The sequence below is a fragment of the Octopus bimaculoides genome, chromosome 6 (assembly GCF_001194135.2).
Source record: "Octopus bimaculoides isolate UCB-OBI-ISO-001 chromosome 6, ASM119413v2, whole genome shotgun sequence".
Taxonomy (NCBI): domain Eukaryota; kingdom Metazoa; phylum Mollusca; class Cephalopoda; order Octopoda; family Octopodidae; genus Octopus; species Octopus bimaculoides.
This window is the reverse complement of record NC_068986.1, coordinates 96,271,231-96,288,858: the sequence shown is the minus strand read 5'-3', so window position 1 is coordinate 96,288,858 and position 17,628 is coordinate 96,271,231. Positions and strand designations below refer to the sequence as shown.

The window sequence follows — 17,628 nt, the reverse complement described above, 5'->3', positions numbered from 1 at the left end:
TTGACTGCTATTTCTAAATTTTCAGTATGTTGGAGAAGCAACTCAATTGCTAATCCCTGTATATTTATTATGATTATATATATATATATGTATATATAATTAGAAGATATGTTAACCTCATAGTTGCATCCAAGGAAGTACTGGTTCAATACCTAGTATTGTTGGGAAATGAAATTCCCTTAAAACAATAGGTATATAGTTTATATCCAGTTAAAAGAAGTTTAAAAAATGGAGATAAGGAAGTTAACAATTATTTATTATGAACAAATTGGTCATCTTCACTTCTTACAGCTGTTTCAATTAATACTCAATAATTTAATTACAAATTTGTACATTAAATTTGCCTTTATGTGATACGTGCATAATTTCAACAGAGAAAAAGAGATGTACCTTGAGATGTTATATGAAATGAATTGATAGGTCCACATATAACATCCCAAGGTACATCTTTTTTCTGATGAAATTATGCTCATGTCACATAAATGCAAATTTAATGGACAAATTTGTAATTGAATTATTGAGTATTAATTGAAATGGCAGTAAGAAGCGAAGAGGATAAATTTGTTAATAATAAATAATTGTTAACTTCCTTATTCTTTATTCTTTTATTCTTTTACTAGTTACAGTCATTTTGACTGCAGCCATGCTGGAGCACCACCTTCAGTCGAGCAAATCGACCCCAGGACTTATTCTGTGTAAGCCTTGTACTTATTCTATCAGTCTCTTTTGCTGAACTGCTGAGTTACGGGGACGTAAATACACCAGCATCGGTTGTCAAGCGATGTTGGGACACACACACGCACACAAACATATACATGCACATACATACATATAGATATATATATGACGGGCTTCTTTCAGTTTCCGTCTACCAAATCCACTCACAAGGCTTTGGTCAGCCCAAGGCTATAGTAGAAGACACTTGCCCAAGGTGCCACTCAGTGGGACTGAACCCAGAGCCATGTGATTGGTAAGCAAGCTACTTACCATACAGCGACTCCTGCGCCTATATCTCCATTTTGTTTTCTTCTTTTAACTCTATACGCACACGCGCGCGCGCGCGCGTCCACCACCACTGCTTGACAGCCGGTGTTGGTGTGTTTACGTCCTTGTAATTTAGCGGTTCAGCAAAAAGACTGATAAAATAAGTAGCAGTCTCAACAAAAAAATAAGTACCCGAGTCAATTCATTTGACTAAAAGTTCTTCATAGCTGTGCCCCAGCATGGCTGCAGTCTAATGACTGAAACAAGTAGAGGATAAAAGAGAAAACCTTATGTCAAGCAAAGTCACAAAATACCACAGCATCCCGCAACACTTAGCATTGCAGAACATCATACTCTACCCAACAATACTACATCACAAGACACCACAGAGTTAAGTGATTGAACATGCTACAATATATTACACCACAACCAATATGCTATATATAACCAAAACATACACCACACAATACCTCTTTTCACAGGCGTGAGGTAAGAAGTTTGTTTCCCAACCACGTGGTTCCAGGTGCAGTCCCACTGCATGGCACCTTGGGGAAGTGTCTTCTACTATAGCCTTGGGCCCAACCAAAGCATTGTAAATGGATTTGGGAGACGGAAACTCAAAGAAGCCCGTCCTATATATCTATATATATATGTATATATATATATGTGTGTGTGTGTGTGTGTATAGAGTGCTTGAAGAGTTATAAAGATATTGTATATTGAAAAAAACGAAACAGTCAGAATTTTGGATAATCCTCTCTCTCTCTCTCTCTCTCTCTATATATATATATATATATATATGTATATATATATGTGCGCGTGTGTGTTTATAGTTTGTGTTTGTCCCCCACTCACCGCTTGATGACCTCTGTTGGTTTGTATTCATCCCCGTAACTTACCGGTTCGAGAAAAAAAAAGACCGAAAGAATAAGTACCAGCTTTTTAAATAAAAAGTACAAGTATCCATTCGTTCGACTAAAAATTCTTGAAGGCGGTGCTCCAGTATGGTCGAGATTTAATGACTGAAACAAATTTAAGATTATAATCGCATTATACAACACCGCATAACCGCACAACACAATACCGCATAGTTACACAAGCCAAACTGAAAGCCTCTAAGTGGTCACTCGATATACTAGAAATAGTAGTAGAATATTCTTCAGATGACACTCAACCTATACATGCATATATATATTTTGCTGAAAAACTAAAAGGAGAGATAGCCACAGCTGGAAACCCTTTAATCATATAAGGTTATTGGTTTACGACTGATCTGGAGTTAAACAACACCACCATCACTCACCACGATGTAGCCCATCAAACGGCAACGGTAACACTACATCTCACAACAGACCACACAGCGACACTACAGTCTCAAACCTCACAACTCACCTCCCCTACTACACTACAAACGAAGGTAGAGTGGTCGCTCGGCCTGCTAGAAAAAACAGCGAAATATTCGTCATATCAGTTATATTGGATAATGCATTTCTAGATAGTGTCTAAAAAACAAAAAAGCAGGGATGGCCATAGTTGGAACACCTTTGATCATAGGTCCGCTGATTAAGGGCTGACCAGTGTTAAACGACACCAACACCACTATAACCCCCCCTCACAGCACAAATGCACAAGCTATGACAGTAACTCAATACGGGAATTTCCAGCCTACATCACCATAGCAACAGCAAGCTTCACTCCAACTGTTGCAGCAGATAAAATACTTTGTCCCTCGCCACTCATACTCCACCCTTTCACTCCATACACCATTACTCCCGTCTTGCTCACTCCACCACTCCGTGTGCGGTCGTCATGGTTACTAGGTCATGTCATCTCTGACGTAGATACATGTGAGCGTGTGTGCGCATGAGTAGCGGGGCTTGGTACTGTCAGTCGTCCATTGACAGGTTGATGCCGAGATGTGTGGAGCCGAAGATGAATCCATGGACGATCGACACATCTGCTGGTTTCGTTGTTTGTCAGGTGGTCTTCTTATAATGTGACCTAAGACAACAGTTGTCCATATGTATGTGTGTGCAAAGTTGATATATGCTTTTATGGGTGTATGTGGTACATAAGAACGTGTGTAGCTATCTCGTTCTCTCTATCTCTGTGAGTATGCATGTATGTAGAACATACATGCATATACACATACTAGTGTGTAAGTACAATACTCACACGGGGTGGTAGATTGGCAGAATAATCAAAGCGGTATTGAACTACAATCCCTTTACGTTCTGAGTTCAAATCCTATCGAGGTCGACATTTATCCCGTATTCCAAGAGTCAATAAAATTCAAGTACTCAAGTACTGAATCGGCTTAAATTAATTATAACCACCACCATCCCCAAAATTCCACTTCTTGTACTAATGTTAGAAATCCTTATAATACTTACAGAGGTGATGGTGTATCACGTTGATACGGCGTATTTAAATTCACTGCTTTACATTCCGAGTTCAAATCCCTCAGAAGTCGACTTTGACTTTCCTTCTCTGAAGGTCAATAAAACAACATCAATCAATTAATTATAGTCAATCCAATTGACGACACTCTTCCACACATTACCACCATTACCTAAATTACTGGCCTTGTAACTCTCAGACTGTATGATGCTGAGCTGACCAAGCACACTACAATCAAAGACGTTGAAACCATGCGACCACATTTTTTTTTATTATCGATTGTTGCGTTTCGGACTTCATTACCCAAAATATCTTTACTATTTTTAATAGATTTGAGGATAATTTGGTTGATATTTCTAGCACACCGAGTGACCACGTTGAGCAAATTATTATAAATGTAGTAGATAATAGAATGAGTAATTAAGTACATACGTATCCCTTCCGATGTGTGGCTTTCTATGTTATAATTTAAGCTCAAGGCTTAAATTATAACATAGGGTCGATTACACTGACCCTTGAAAGGTATTTTTGGAGCAAAGTACAAAAGAGGCAAAGTTGATCTTGGCAGAATTTGATTTCAACATGTAAATAACCAGAGAAAGTATCACAAAATACTCGACATAGTTGGAAGACGAATTTTTTAACCACATCATCATACGTACAAAGTCAAAAAGATTAAGAATCACTGCTCTAAGCCATGCGTATGGTTTGCAAACTGTTCACAAAGGAAATAAATGTGCACAGGAAAACATTTTATGTCTGTACAAAATGTTTGTTGCCTCATACACTGGAGTAATTAATGATTATTATAAAATTCGTTTTGACAGAGACTAAGTTTTACCTGCATCTTAATTAAATAGGCAAAACGAAACTAATAAGATTCGTTCCACTTTTTCTGTATCGTCAGTCTCTACAATATAATTTAATTAAGGCTAACTCAAGGAGTAAGTTACAGTAACTCAATCTCACGATACCACACTGTCACATCCTAATTGATCAGAATCAATATACAGCTAAAACCATCACACTTATACATGAAGTATGATGAGTTGAAGTACATGCTAATACCTCTTGAGAGGCTTCACATACTTTCTGATTTATCATATTATATGTACCACACAAAATGTACAATTTGAGGGCCTTTTGGGTGGTAGGTGTAATATGCTGCCAGTTGAACATCACCACTTTGTCCTTTATTGTGGTAGAGGTCACTCTATTGTAAGCATTCAAACCCATCTGCTTTCCATGTTTTACCTGCATATGTTGTTTCAGACATTTTCAGGTTGGTCATCAGCCCTGTCAGTCCCACTAGTATGGATATATGACCTTTCAAAAGTCATGTCACTGCTCATCCTTCTTTAATCAACTTTAAAAACAACACTGCAGGCAGTTCATTGTGTTTCTGGGCAGAGCACTTTATTCTACATTGTCATTCACCATTTGATATTAATTTAGTGACCTCAGCTCCACTGTCTCATTCATCCCTTGTCATAGAATAAATTGTCAATCTACAATGAAAATGCAACATTATTCTCTGATTCACCTCATAAAACAATATACACTTCTCTAGTTTCTACATCAACATACACTTCTTCAGTTTCTATTTCAAATCCACTTCATGTCAACATATACCCTCACTACTCTACCACAAAGAAGCTTGTCTGTGACTGTTTGGTAAACTAGAAAACTGAACGAAAGCATAAGCCATATTTTGTTGCCTTTAAAAAGAAGAAAGGTCACTATAGTCTGAGACACAGTTTCTGGATAGATGGGGTGGTCATGGTTTGAATAGCTTTAACCATAGGAACTTGCTAGGACAGGACTGATCAGGGGATAAACAACACCTACCCTACCAACTAGTGATTATATATATTCACAAAAAAATGAGTTTTTTTAAAAAATTATTTTTAGATCCACTTTGTATCACAAATATATTTTTTAACTATAAAACAATCCTGTCCAATGTGGAGTGCGATTTCCTCCTGACCGATGAAGGACTGGTGTTTTTTGTGTTATTTAGATATCAGTCCTGATCAAGCTGGCTTATGATTAAGGATTCCAGTTGCGACCATCTCCATTTTTTTTTTTGTCAGACATCATGTTCTCAGGACTACATTATCAAATGTGCCCTTTAATTGAAAAATGAATGGATAAGGTTTGAGAGAGGTGAGGAGAAAGAACTGACTGCAGTTTCTAGTAGTCTGGTAACCATGTAAAGGCTCTCCCTCCTTGGTTCAACTGATGAAGAACTGACAGAGTTGAATTTCAAGTTAATCTGTAATATTGTTAGCTGCAAGAAAAAAGGGTGGACAAAGAGAAAGGTCCAGAGATCATGTCACCATCAAAAATTAAATAACTTTTCCAAATAAGCTGGAGGGTCCTTTGTCTTTTTGGTCCATATGCTAGAAATAGTTATTAAATTCTACCAAATCATATTCTATAGATTAAAAAAAAAAGGATAAACTGGACATGTCATCCTAGGTATACAAAAAGACAGATCAATTACAGCTGGAAAGCCCTTGATCATAGACAAACACTAGTGCCTTAGCACCCAAATGGATGAATACTTCCTTGGCATGTGTATGAGGAGAGGAAAAGTGTTTATGTCAATCATGCTTAATTAATAAATTGTAATGTTTCTCCTTCTCCCACTCTATCTGTACATGTATCTTTGTGTGCATGTACACAAGTGTGTGTGTGTGTTTACCACCAGTGCCAAAAAGTACTCTTACCAGAACAGGCTGAATGTCCACTCAACCATGCCAAATCTTCAGTGTCACAACAGCAGCACCCAAACATCTCATTTCAACAACAGAAACCTTTTTGCCAAAACCAATAGAAATCCATCCATCCATTCGTTCAGGACTATACAACTCAATGTGTTTATCCTTTTTGAAATAGTATGTTGTAACTGAAAAATAGTATGGTGTAGCTGAGGGATATTATGTTGCTATTTCTAACCAGTGGAGAGACTGCTTTGAGCTTTTCATGTTGGTTCATTCTATATGCTGTTGTCATTGAATGCAATGTCATGTACAAAATACAGAGAAGTTTTCAGGATTACAGTATTTTGGTTGGCGTTAGGAAGGGCATCCAGCTGTAGAAACTCTGCCAAATTTAGATTGGAGCCTGGTGTTGCCATCCGGTTTCACCAGTCCTCAGTCAAATCGTCCAACCCATGCTAGCATGGAAAGCGGACGTTAAACGATGATGATGATGATGATGATGGAATGCTTTTTTGTCAAAAATTAGGTTAAGAAATGTTGGAGTTTCTTATACATGGATAGTATTATAATCCCTTACAAAACCATTTTTTCCAAATTTTAAGATCCAAAAATTAGGGGGTTCCTTAATCACGTTAAAATACGGTACATTTCCATTCAAGGATGTAGATTATTCTAATTATGAGGAATAGATAAAGTCTATCCCTATTTTAACATCATCACCTGGCTCATGGGTGTCTTTAGTAGAGTTCACTTTATTCCTAGCATTCAGGCCAAGTTTCCGGTCTAAAGATAAATGCCGCCTACGAATCTCAGAGGTCATAAAAAAGGTCCTGAATACTGTCCTCTTGAGCTACAAGGAAGTAAAAAAAAAAAAAACAAGCAAAAAAAACAAAAAAAAAACACCAAAAATCCACTGATGTAATTATAAAAATCTATTGATGTAATTATACACATTGTTCTAATTATATACATTTCAGGGGAATTATGTCATTCTCATTTTTAGTATGAAAAGAGAAAGTTAGAAGTCACATTTTCAATAATGATGATTGTGGAGATTGACATTTCTCACTTGCAGTATCATTTTCATGGTACTTAGGTATCTTCAGTAACATTTGGAAGTATTTGGAACAGGCTTCAAGACCCCTCCTTGCTCGATTCTAGTTTTTTTTTTTTTAGTTTTTTTTTTTCTCTGTAGCCATTACCTTGTAGATGTCCATTTTGGTTAGCAGTCAAAGGCACAACTCCCTCTGCTCTTAACAGTTACAGATAGGAATCAACCTTAATTTTACCAGTCTGGAAGGGCCTGCAAAAGAAATGGACACTGCCCTCCTCTGCTCTTAACTTCAGGGAACAAGGAAAGTTTTTGTAACATTACCTAAAAAAAATAAATAAATTAGAGAACATCACTAGCAACTGTGGTGACACCACCTACCCAAATGGACCTCCGCAAAGACTATGTAAAAAACATTTCTGTTTGAAAAAAGTTCCAGATAAAATGAGGTTATACAGTGAGGTGGCAGAATAGAAAAGGGGTAAGTTATTTTTAAAAAATGATTTCTCCAGGAATGAGGCACAGGAGAATTCAAAGACCTAGTCTTCAGTGATGTGATAGTACTAAATATTTTAAAGAAAGAGTTAGAAGAAAATACAAAGAGAAAAAGGGAAAAAAGAATCTGGAAAATAGAGATTTTGAGAGAGAAGGCAAAAAGATAGATAGATAAATAGATAGATGGAGAGGAAGAGAGAGGTGGCACAGTAAAGAGAATAGGAAACAAGGAAGGAAAGGGATAAGGAGATCAGGAAGAGCTGACATAAAGAAGAGAGGGAGAAAAGTAAGGAGTAAAAAGAGAGAGAGTGCAGTGAAAAATAAAGAAACAAAAAGGTGGAGAGACAGAACGAATGAGAGAACAATAGGATAAGCAGATAAGGAAGGAGAGAAAAAGAAAGTGAGAATATAGTAAAGAGATAAGACGGTAGGGAAGAGTGACAGCAATTATATTTAAAGAGACAAGGAGGGAGAATGACAGAAGAATGAAAGATAACAACGAAGAGAGAAAGAGAGAGAGATGAGGAGAATGAAGGGAAGGGAGATAACTTGAAGTATCAATGGTAAGAGAAAGCTGCTTAATGTCAGTGTTGTATGAACAGTATCGAAGCGAGATGAGTTTGCTCATCTGAAGGATTATGTCAACACAGAACAGACACTCACTCAAACATATATACATGTGTGTGTGTATTTTGCATTTACACACACGTATTATGTGTTTTGTTTTATTCTGATATACTATTAAGGTAACGCGCGCTCAGTTGTTTAATCAACTACTATCAGAACTTCCAACTCATCGAATTATTGTTGAGTATTCCACAGAATACTCAAAACACTTACTTGCAAGCAAGCCTATGTGTGAGGTGGTAAGCAGGCTAGTACATGTCTTTTCTCCTTGCATGCACAGCCTTTCCTACACCAAGACTCCTGCCAAGCTTTGCTGTAGTTACACTCAGTAACTAAGTGCTTTGTGACCCTAGCTTATTTTGTAAGGGACCTTGGTACAGTAACTGGCTCCAGAGGTATAGTATGTAAGGCTACTCTAGGAGGAATATGCTTTGATATTTACCAATAACTGTTGTGCTGCCTTTTACAATATCAGCCAAATTTAACCCTTGATGCCAACCTGTGTGAGAATCCTGGTTCTACGATACAAGTGACTTGTTTTAAAGTTATCTAAATTAAATCTTCTATCAAAATTTCATGTAAATTTATGTTCCAATCACGAATTTAATAATGACCAAATCATTTTACTAAATTTTTCTTATATTTGAAATTAATTACAACAAGACCAGTGTATTTCAATAAAAATATGGTAACAAATGAGTTAAAGTAAGTTCCATTAGAGTGGGTCTCTAGCAGCCTTCTACAGCTAAAGGAAGGTACAAATCATCTTGGGTTTTCCTTGTCACTGGTTCTATCTCCTTTTATAGTAACGGTAGTGATACTGGGAAATGTGAACCACCAATGCTACTATCTTCTGTATCTTCTGCAATATGAATCAAGGGTTCTGAATCTCAGGAGGAGTCTTTTTCTATGCTTGTCTGTAAAACACATCTATCTTCCAATCTTTGCAAATATATAGTGCTGTAATGATTTCACTATGCCTTACTGATGAGGTTCAAAATGCAGAAACTTATCTAGAGTTGTCATTGCATGACTAAAATTCAGACTCACTCCCCACTACATTCTATTCCATAATTGATTAATATTTATTAATTAAAATCTAAGGGTTGTTTCTGCTGCCATTTTTAGTGAGAATTAGTCATTTACATAACGATTGTTCTCATTAGTAAAAATGTAATTTCATTTCACTGAAATTTCTTTCTTACAACTGGCTGAAGCCCTCTGGCTTGCCAGCTCCTGTCAAACAGTCCAACTCATGCCAGCATGGAAGATGGACATAATGATGATGACAATGACAATGACATCAAATATACTGACACCCAATTTATACTCTAGTTTTCGTGAAGTAGTCATCCTTGGCTATTTTTTCTCAATCATTCTTTTGTATATTTATATATGAAAGTGGTGAGTTGGTGAAGTCATTAAGGCATTGGATTCAATGCTTCACAGTGTTCCTTCCAGCTCTCTACATTTTGAGCTCAAATCCAGATGAGATCAACTTTACCTTTCATTCTTTCAAGATCAATAAACTAAGTGCTATTCAAATACTGAAGTTGAGTTTTCTTTCTCCCTTGTGTATATATGTGTAAGCATCTGCATCTTTACGTTTGAGTTTGTCTCCTACTATTCCCTTGACAGTGGGTGTTGGTATGTTTATCCCTCCATAACTTAGTGGTTTAGCAAAGGAGACTGAGAGAATAAATACCAGACTTTAAATAAAGTACTGGGGTTGATCATTCAACAAAACCCTTCAAGGCTGTGTCTCAACATGGCTGCAGTTCACTGACTAGAACAAGAAAAATATAAAAGATAGGAGAAAAATATATGCATATAGTCAGGAAGAAGAGGAAGAAAATGAAAGACAAAGAAGTGAATTAGGAGGGAAGAGAGAGTTTGTTCCGCAGGTATATATATATATATATATATATATATCTATCTATATGTATATATATATATATATATATATATATATATATATATATATATATATATATATATATATATATATATATATATATATATATATGTCTAAGAGAGAGAGAGAGAGCGAATAAGAAATTGTGATAAAGTGAGCTACATAGACAAACACATACATAGACAATCATACATGAATATATATGTGTGTATATACATGTGTGTGTGTATGCTTGCATATATTTATGTACATATACATATACAGTTAAACCATTGTTCAGTTGCACTTGACCGATTTTCTGGAAGTTCATGGTGATGATGAATGTATGGCTCAGACAAGAGACTGTAGAGAGAATGATGAAGACATAAACATTTGTTGTCTCTCTCTCTCTCCCTACTGTGGTTCTACAGTTGTTCACTTGAAACTCCCCAGCTGGTCAGAAGCAATACACACACACACACACAGATATACATACACACATGCTGTTACCTGCAACATGCGCAATTTCACAACTGATGTCTTGAATGAAGCATTTAGAAGTATTCATTTCTCTTTACAATCAGTATCCATCAACTATTCTGTCTATTTACGTATGTATGTATGTATGTATGTATCTATCTATCCATCTAATCATCCATCTTTTAGCCATCTAATATGTTAATGTATGTATCCCTTTCCTCTTCCATCTATCCATTAGTCCATCTATCTTATCCATCCATGCATTCACCTGTCCACATATCTGTCCAATTATTTATTTACTCATCTATACAGCCTTGCATCCACCTGTTCATCTATCTATCCATCCATCCATCTATTCATTCTCCTATCTATCCATCAAGTCATCCATCCACTTTCCCACTCACCCATATATCCATCCATCTTTCTACACATCTATCTATTTTCCATCCACCCACGTATCCATCCATCCATGTAACCATTCACTTATCAATTCAACCATCCATTCACCCATTCATCCATCCATGATGTCATCCATACATTCCACCATCCATCCATTCAACCATCTGTCCAGCCATCCAGCCATTTTCATCCACCCACCTGTATATCCATCCATCCAGCCAGCCAGCCATTTTCATCCACCCACCTATTTATGTATCAGTCCACCCGCCCACTCATCCATCCTGACATTGATCCAGTGATCCTTCAATCGATCAATTGATCCATCCATCTGTTCATCCACACACCTATTCATCCATACTCCTTTCCATCCATCCATCCGTCCATCCATCCATCCGTCCATTCACCCACACATCATTGTGTAAACATAGACTGAAGATGTTATAATTCTCAAAATCAAGCGAACAAACAATATTTTTAACCCTTTCTCCTTCTCCCTCAAAACTTTTCTCCTCATTTTCCTATTGTATAGTTGTTTCATAATTTTTCTTGTGTTGTTTGTTTGTTTACTCTTTAGTTTAGCTGGGGGGAAATTTTTGTCAGTAAATGAATAAAACACTTGATTTGACATCATCTTCATTGTCATTGTTGTCATTGTCAACATTGCCATCATCATCATGGCCACCACCACCACCACCATGGTCATGATCGTGTTCATCATTGTCACTTCCCCACCACCTCTGCTGTTGTCATCATCATCACCATTGTTATTATCATTGCCAACATTGTTGGTACCACCACCATCACCATCACCAGTACCAGTACCAGCAGTACCACCACCTCTGCTGTTGTTATCATCATTGTCACTGTTATTACTGCTTTCATCCTCATCATATTCATTACCACCAGCAGCAGCAGTAGCACCACCACCATCAGATGATAATGATGATGATCATCATCGTTTTATGTCAATATTTCCCTGCTGGGATTTAGAAATGCAAAAACTAAAAAATTGCAAATTAGAGTATCAACATGGATGTTATATTTAGATTCAATATTAGATTGGCATCAGATGTGTACAGCCTGGATTTGAACTAGGCACATTTATTTTTTTCTAAACTAAGTATAAGAATATTCTTGTCTTCCCTACAAAGCCATTGATGCATTCATTCATCCATCCTTCCTTTATGTTATCTATTGTGCATCGATTGCCAAGCAGATCAGGTCATTGTTACTCTTAGTTTAGAAATAAAGGTTCCTTGTTTGAAGCTGGTCTCGTACAATGTACACTATACAAAAATAAGACACCTGATGATGATTAACTGAAATATAGTGTTAATATAAACGTTGTCGTCATCATCATCATCATTTAACGTCCATCTTCCATGCTGTCACAGGTTGGGCAGTTTGACAGGAGTTGGCAACCAAGAGGACTGCACCAAGCTCCATCATCTTTTTTTTGGCATAGTTTTTTACAGATGGATGCTCTTCCTGATGCCAACCACTTTAGAGAGTGGACTGGGTGCTTTTTATGTGGCACCAGCCCCAGTGGGGTCTGTTTTGACATGGTTTTTATGGTTGGATGCCCTTCCTAACATCAAATGGGGTAAAGATAGGATATATCAGTTCACTGTTGATTGTATCTATATTCATGTCAGAAGGATTTCGGTTACAATACTGAATTGTTAACCATTCTGTTGCCATATTTTCAATTCATCATCATCATCACCATCATTGTTGTTGTCATTATCATCGTCTTCATCAGTTTCACCTCCACATTTCCATGCTTGCATGGATTGGGTGGAATTTTGTTGAGCTGGATTTTCTACAGCTGGATGCCCTTCTTGTTGCCAATCCACTCCTACACTTCAGTGTTAGGTAAATATTTCCTCATGACCAGACATGTTTTCATGAAAGATTGGAAATGAAGGATATCACTTGCATGATACTGACACTTACTCTTTTACTTGTTTCAGTCATTTGACTGCGGCCATGCTGGAGCACCACCTTTAGTCGAGCAAATCGACCCCAGGTCTTATTTTTTGTAAGCCTAGTACTTATTCTAGCGGTCTCTTTTGCCGAACTGCTGAGTTACGGGGACGTAAACACACTAGCATCGGTTGTCAAGTGATGTTAAGGGGACAAACACAGACACACATATATATATATACATATATATGATGGGCTTCTTTCAGTTTCCATCTACCAAATCCACTCACAAGGCTTTGGTTGGCCCGAGGCTATAATAGAAGACACTTGCCCAAGGTGCCACACAGTGGGACTGAACTCAGAACCATGTGGTTGATAAGCAAGCTACTTACCACACAACCACTCATGATGTTAAGGCAAAGAGACAGTAACACACACATATGGAAGGCTTCTTTCAGTTTCCATCTACTAAATTCACTCACAAGGTTTTGGTTAGCCTAGAGCTATATTAGAAGACACTTGTCCAAAGTGCCATGCAACAGTACTGAATCTGAAACAACATGGTTGGGAAGCAAACTTCTTACCATGCAATCATGCCTGCACTTATTTTAATTAATTTTGGAAATAATAAAGAATTTACTAAAACAACTTTGTCTTTATTAAGGTGACGTTCTTATTGTTTGGAACATAAATTAATATGAAATTTTCATTTAAATCACTTTCAAACAGGAAGTTAATATCATTAAATTAGGAGCTGTCTCAGGTAAGTTGGTATCAAAAGGGTTAACTTTGGTAGGCTAACAGTATACTGACCAAGTACTCAAGCAATCTTAATATTTATTTTTGCCAGCTGAGAGGACTGGAGCAATGCAAAGGAAAGTGACCCAAGACTAGGAACTGAACTTGTTGCCTTATAGTCAAGAACCATGTTGCCTAACCACTTGGCCATGCATTCTCTCATAAATATTGTAGATACATTCAGTGATGAAGTTAACAGTTTGCAAAATTACAATCATATTAACATTGATTTATCTCAGATATTTAGACATTTAATCTCCCAATTGTAGATTAATGACAAATTATTTAAAAATTAATTCTTAATTTAGTGTCACTAATGAGCAATATGAATACAACAGATTAGGTTCCTTTGATCTGTTAGATCTTGATGAACTCATGCCAATATGAAAAGCTATGTAAAATGATGATGGAAGATATATATATATATATATATATATATATATATATAGGGCCTCACAGGAGTGTTGGACCTCACGGAGGCAAAGTAGCTGAGTTCCTCTCAAGCATTGGGCCTCATGGAAGCAAAATGGCTGAGTTCCTTTCGAGTGTTGGGCCTCACAGAGGCAAAGCAGCTGACTTCCATTCAAGTGTTGGGTCTCACGGAGGCAATGACCAAGACCTTTGGCATTATGTCGTGCTTGAGAAGAAAACTCAAAGGCCGATACAGCTTGGCACCTGTGAAGTCGCAACTCATTTCTACAGCTGAGTGAACTGGAGCAACGTGAAATAAAGTGTCTTGCTCAAGAACACAACATGCAGCCCAGTCCAGGATTCGAACTCACAACCTCACGATCGTAAGCTCGATGCTCTAACCACTGAGCCATGCGCCTTCACACATATATATGTGTTATCCAATGATAACACATATATAACACATTGATAACACACACATATATATATGTGTGTTCACATATATATATGTGTTATCCATGTGCCTTCACACACACACACAAATATATACATATATTACCAACCATACATATTCAACGTATGTATTTTATTTGTTTGCCGGTTTGCTGTGGTATAGTATTTCGGGGAACGACTCCCTCAAAATAGTGGTTGTTAAAACACCTGACAATCATAGACAGGTGGGAAAACTCATCTCCAATCCCATTCAGGAATAATGGATACTGATATATCACCATTTTTGTGGCTTATCAACATCACGTAACTGAATCAAATTGTCAGTCTATGACTATATATAATTAATGTCAGAGCTATTTGCTGGTATGCCATGGCGATGCACATGGAAGATTAAATTCGATAACAAATTAAAAGCAGCAGCACTAGTAAACATTATCAACCACACATACTCAATGTATGGTGTTCTGTTTGTTTACCAGTTCGCTGCAATAAAGCACTTAAGGGATGATTCCCTCATAACACTGACTGTTAAAACACTTGAAAGTTATAGAAAAGTGAGACAACTCACCTCTCTTATGTGTGCATTGCTGTAGCATACAAACAAATAGTTCATACACTATTTATATATAGTCACAATCTGTTGATTCAATTTGTCTCTGTTCGATTCAGGTACATGATATGATGTTCATAAGCCACATAAATGGCAAAATATTGGTATCCATCCACCTGAATTCAGTTGAAGGCATGTCGTCTTGCTTGTCTACGACTTTCAGATGTTTTAACACCCAGCGTTATAAGGGAGTTGGCCCCCAAGCACTATACCAGAGCAAACTGGCGATCAAAAAAAAAACATACGTTGATTATGTGCAGTCAAATTATACAACATATATATATGTTGGTGATTTTTTTCCTTCTTTGACTTTTCCATTTTCTTTTCCAATGAAGAGCTTGTTTTTGTTAATTTTAATGTTCATTTATTTGATTTGACTATACACACACACAATATATATATATATATATCTGTGGCCGATGCAGGTGTCACGGACCAGCACCCATGCTAGTGGCATGTAAAAAGCACCTTTCAAGCACTGGGCCTCACAGAGGCAATGACAAACGATCAAGACCTTTGGCAATATGCTGTGCTTGAAGAGGAAGATTCATCAAGCAGAGTGAAAACATTGTCATGGCACATACTGGTGTCATGCAATTGGCACCCATGCTGGTGGCATGTAAAAGCATCTATTACACTCTCAGAGTGGTTGGTATTAGGAAGGGCATCCAGCTGTAGAAACCATGCCAAATCAGACTGGAATCTGGCGCAGCCCCTCAGCTTACCAGCCCTGGTCAAACTGTCCAACCTATGCCAGCATGGACAATGGACGTTAAATAATGATGATGATACATATAAAAGTCTTTGTGAAAATTACTTGATACAGTTTTACTAAGTATAAAAAAGAATTTAAAAAAAAAAAGTTATAAATTCTTTATCAGAACTTTGTGGAAGAAATTATAAATTCTTTATCGGTAATCTTTGTGGAAGGAGTGTCTTTCTAGTGTGTGTAAGCGCTTTCGATTATCGTTTCAAACACGTTCTTGGATAATACATATATACATATGTATACACACAGAGGTGAAATAAGCATTAAAGATGCTTTTCTCCACATAGAAAACTGCAAGGGTTACTTAGAGGTATTGCAAGCTCTTCTGAATCAGATGCAATGTCAGAAACCCTTCTGCATTGTCAGAATGTATCTCAGGGTCACAAGCATTTCACCTCTTAGGCTATATGCTTAACCTGAGTGGGACAGCATGGACTGAGTTAGTCTGTACCTGTGGAAGGTTTCTATCTCTGATCTTGTTAACCAGAGCCACCTTTAGCTGGTTTCTGCTGCCATACCTTTCTCCTTGGTAGCTTTTTTCAGTTGTTTGGGTTCCAGCCTAATGTTCTGCAGAAAATAGCTCACTGACCTAGTTGTGTATATATATATATATATATATAGCTAACACTTTCATGTACAGTCAAACACAAAGATCATCACTGCAGTAACTGTTCAGAAAATGAGAAAATGTACTAAGTTGGCCTATGAATGATGTTATCAGGCAGTAGGGTACATTTCTATATTGTTATACTTCATCAGCTACAGATACTAAATCTCTCATTCATAATTAATTCCAGCTCAACAAAAGCTTTGCACACATATGCATATTTATTTTTTGCTGCTTACATATAAGAATGGCAGTTTTTAGAGGGCTATGAGTGATGAATTTGGTATCCATAGCTGACGAGGTGTAATGATGCAGAAACATGTGACCTACAGTTCAATATCATTCATAGCCTCATTTAGTGTTTTCATACAGACCGTCTATAAAAATTACTCAGTTACTGCAGCAAAAGTCTTTCCATATCCTTCATTGAAACCAATACGAAATTCATTAATATTTAATTCAAATATAGAATAAGTATCGTTCAACCCCAAGTCAGTCATACAGAACAGGCTAATGATAAAAGGTATCCCAGCAGAGATCATAGTATAAGGTAAAAAGTATCCAGGACTACATTATACAATGGGCGAAGGTTTGGAATAGTTATCCCAACTTCATGAGGAAGAGAAAAAGGTACGGAAATGGGGGATAACATTTCAAAAATTAAAATTTTTAGGATCGCAATACCAATTGCAACATAAAGATGCTGTAGTAAATGGAAAAACATCCCTAAGTATTGGGACTTGTTAGTGACTCACTTCTTCAAGCCTGTGGGGTTTGAGACGTTTGGAGGAGCTGGGTCACAAACAGCAGTCATCGTTTACGGCTCGCCTTACCGAAATGTGAGGTGATACCCGTGAGGGTGCTTGTCTGTTCCAACCTCACCAGCTTCGCCATCGCCCGTGTTAATGCCACGAATATGTTCAGTAGGTTCCGTTGAACCTTGTGGTGTGCGACCAACTGAGGCACTTTGTGTTGAATTGATATCTTTTCTTTCTTCA

General features: G+C 37.2%; 1 long non-coding RNA gene across 1 annotated transcript; it reads right to left on the bottom strand.

Annotated features, from left to right (window-relative positions):
- Positions 1-7,027: 7,027 nt before the first annotated feature.
- Positions 7,028-17,622, bottom strand: LOC128248160 (uncharacterized). Its single transcript, XR_008264450.1, has 2 exons — positions 17,386-17,622; positions 7,028-7,485 (listed from the first exon to the last, which is right to left on the bottom strand). It is a non-coding gene; the product is annotated as an uncharacterized LOC128248160 (long non-coding RNA).
- Positions 17,623-17,628: the final 6 nt, after the last annotated feature.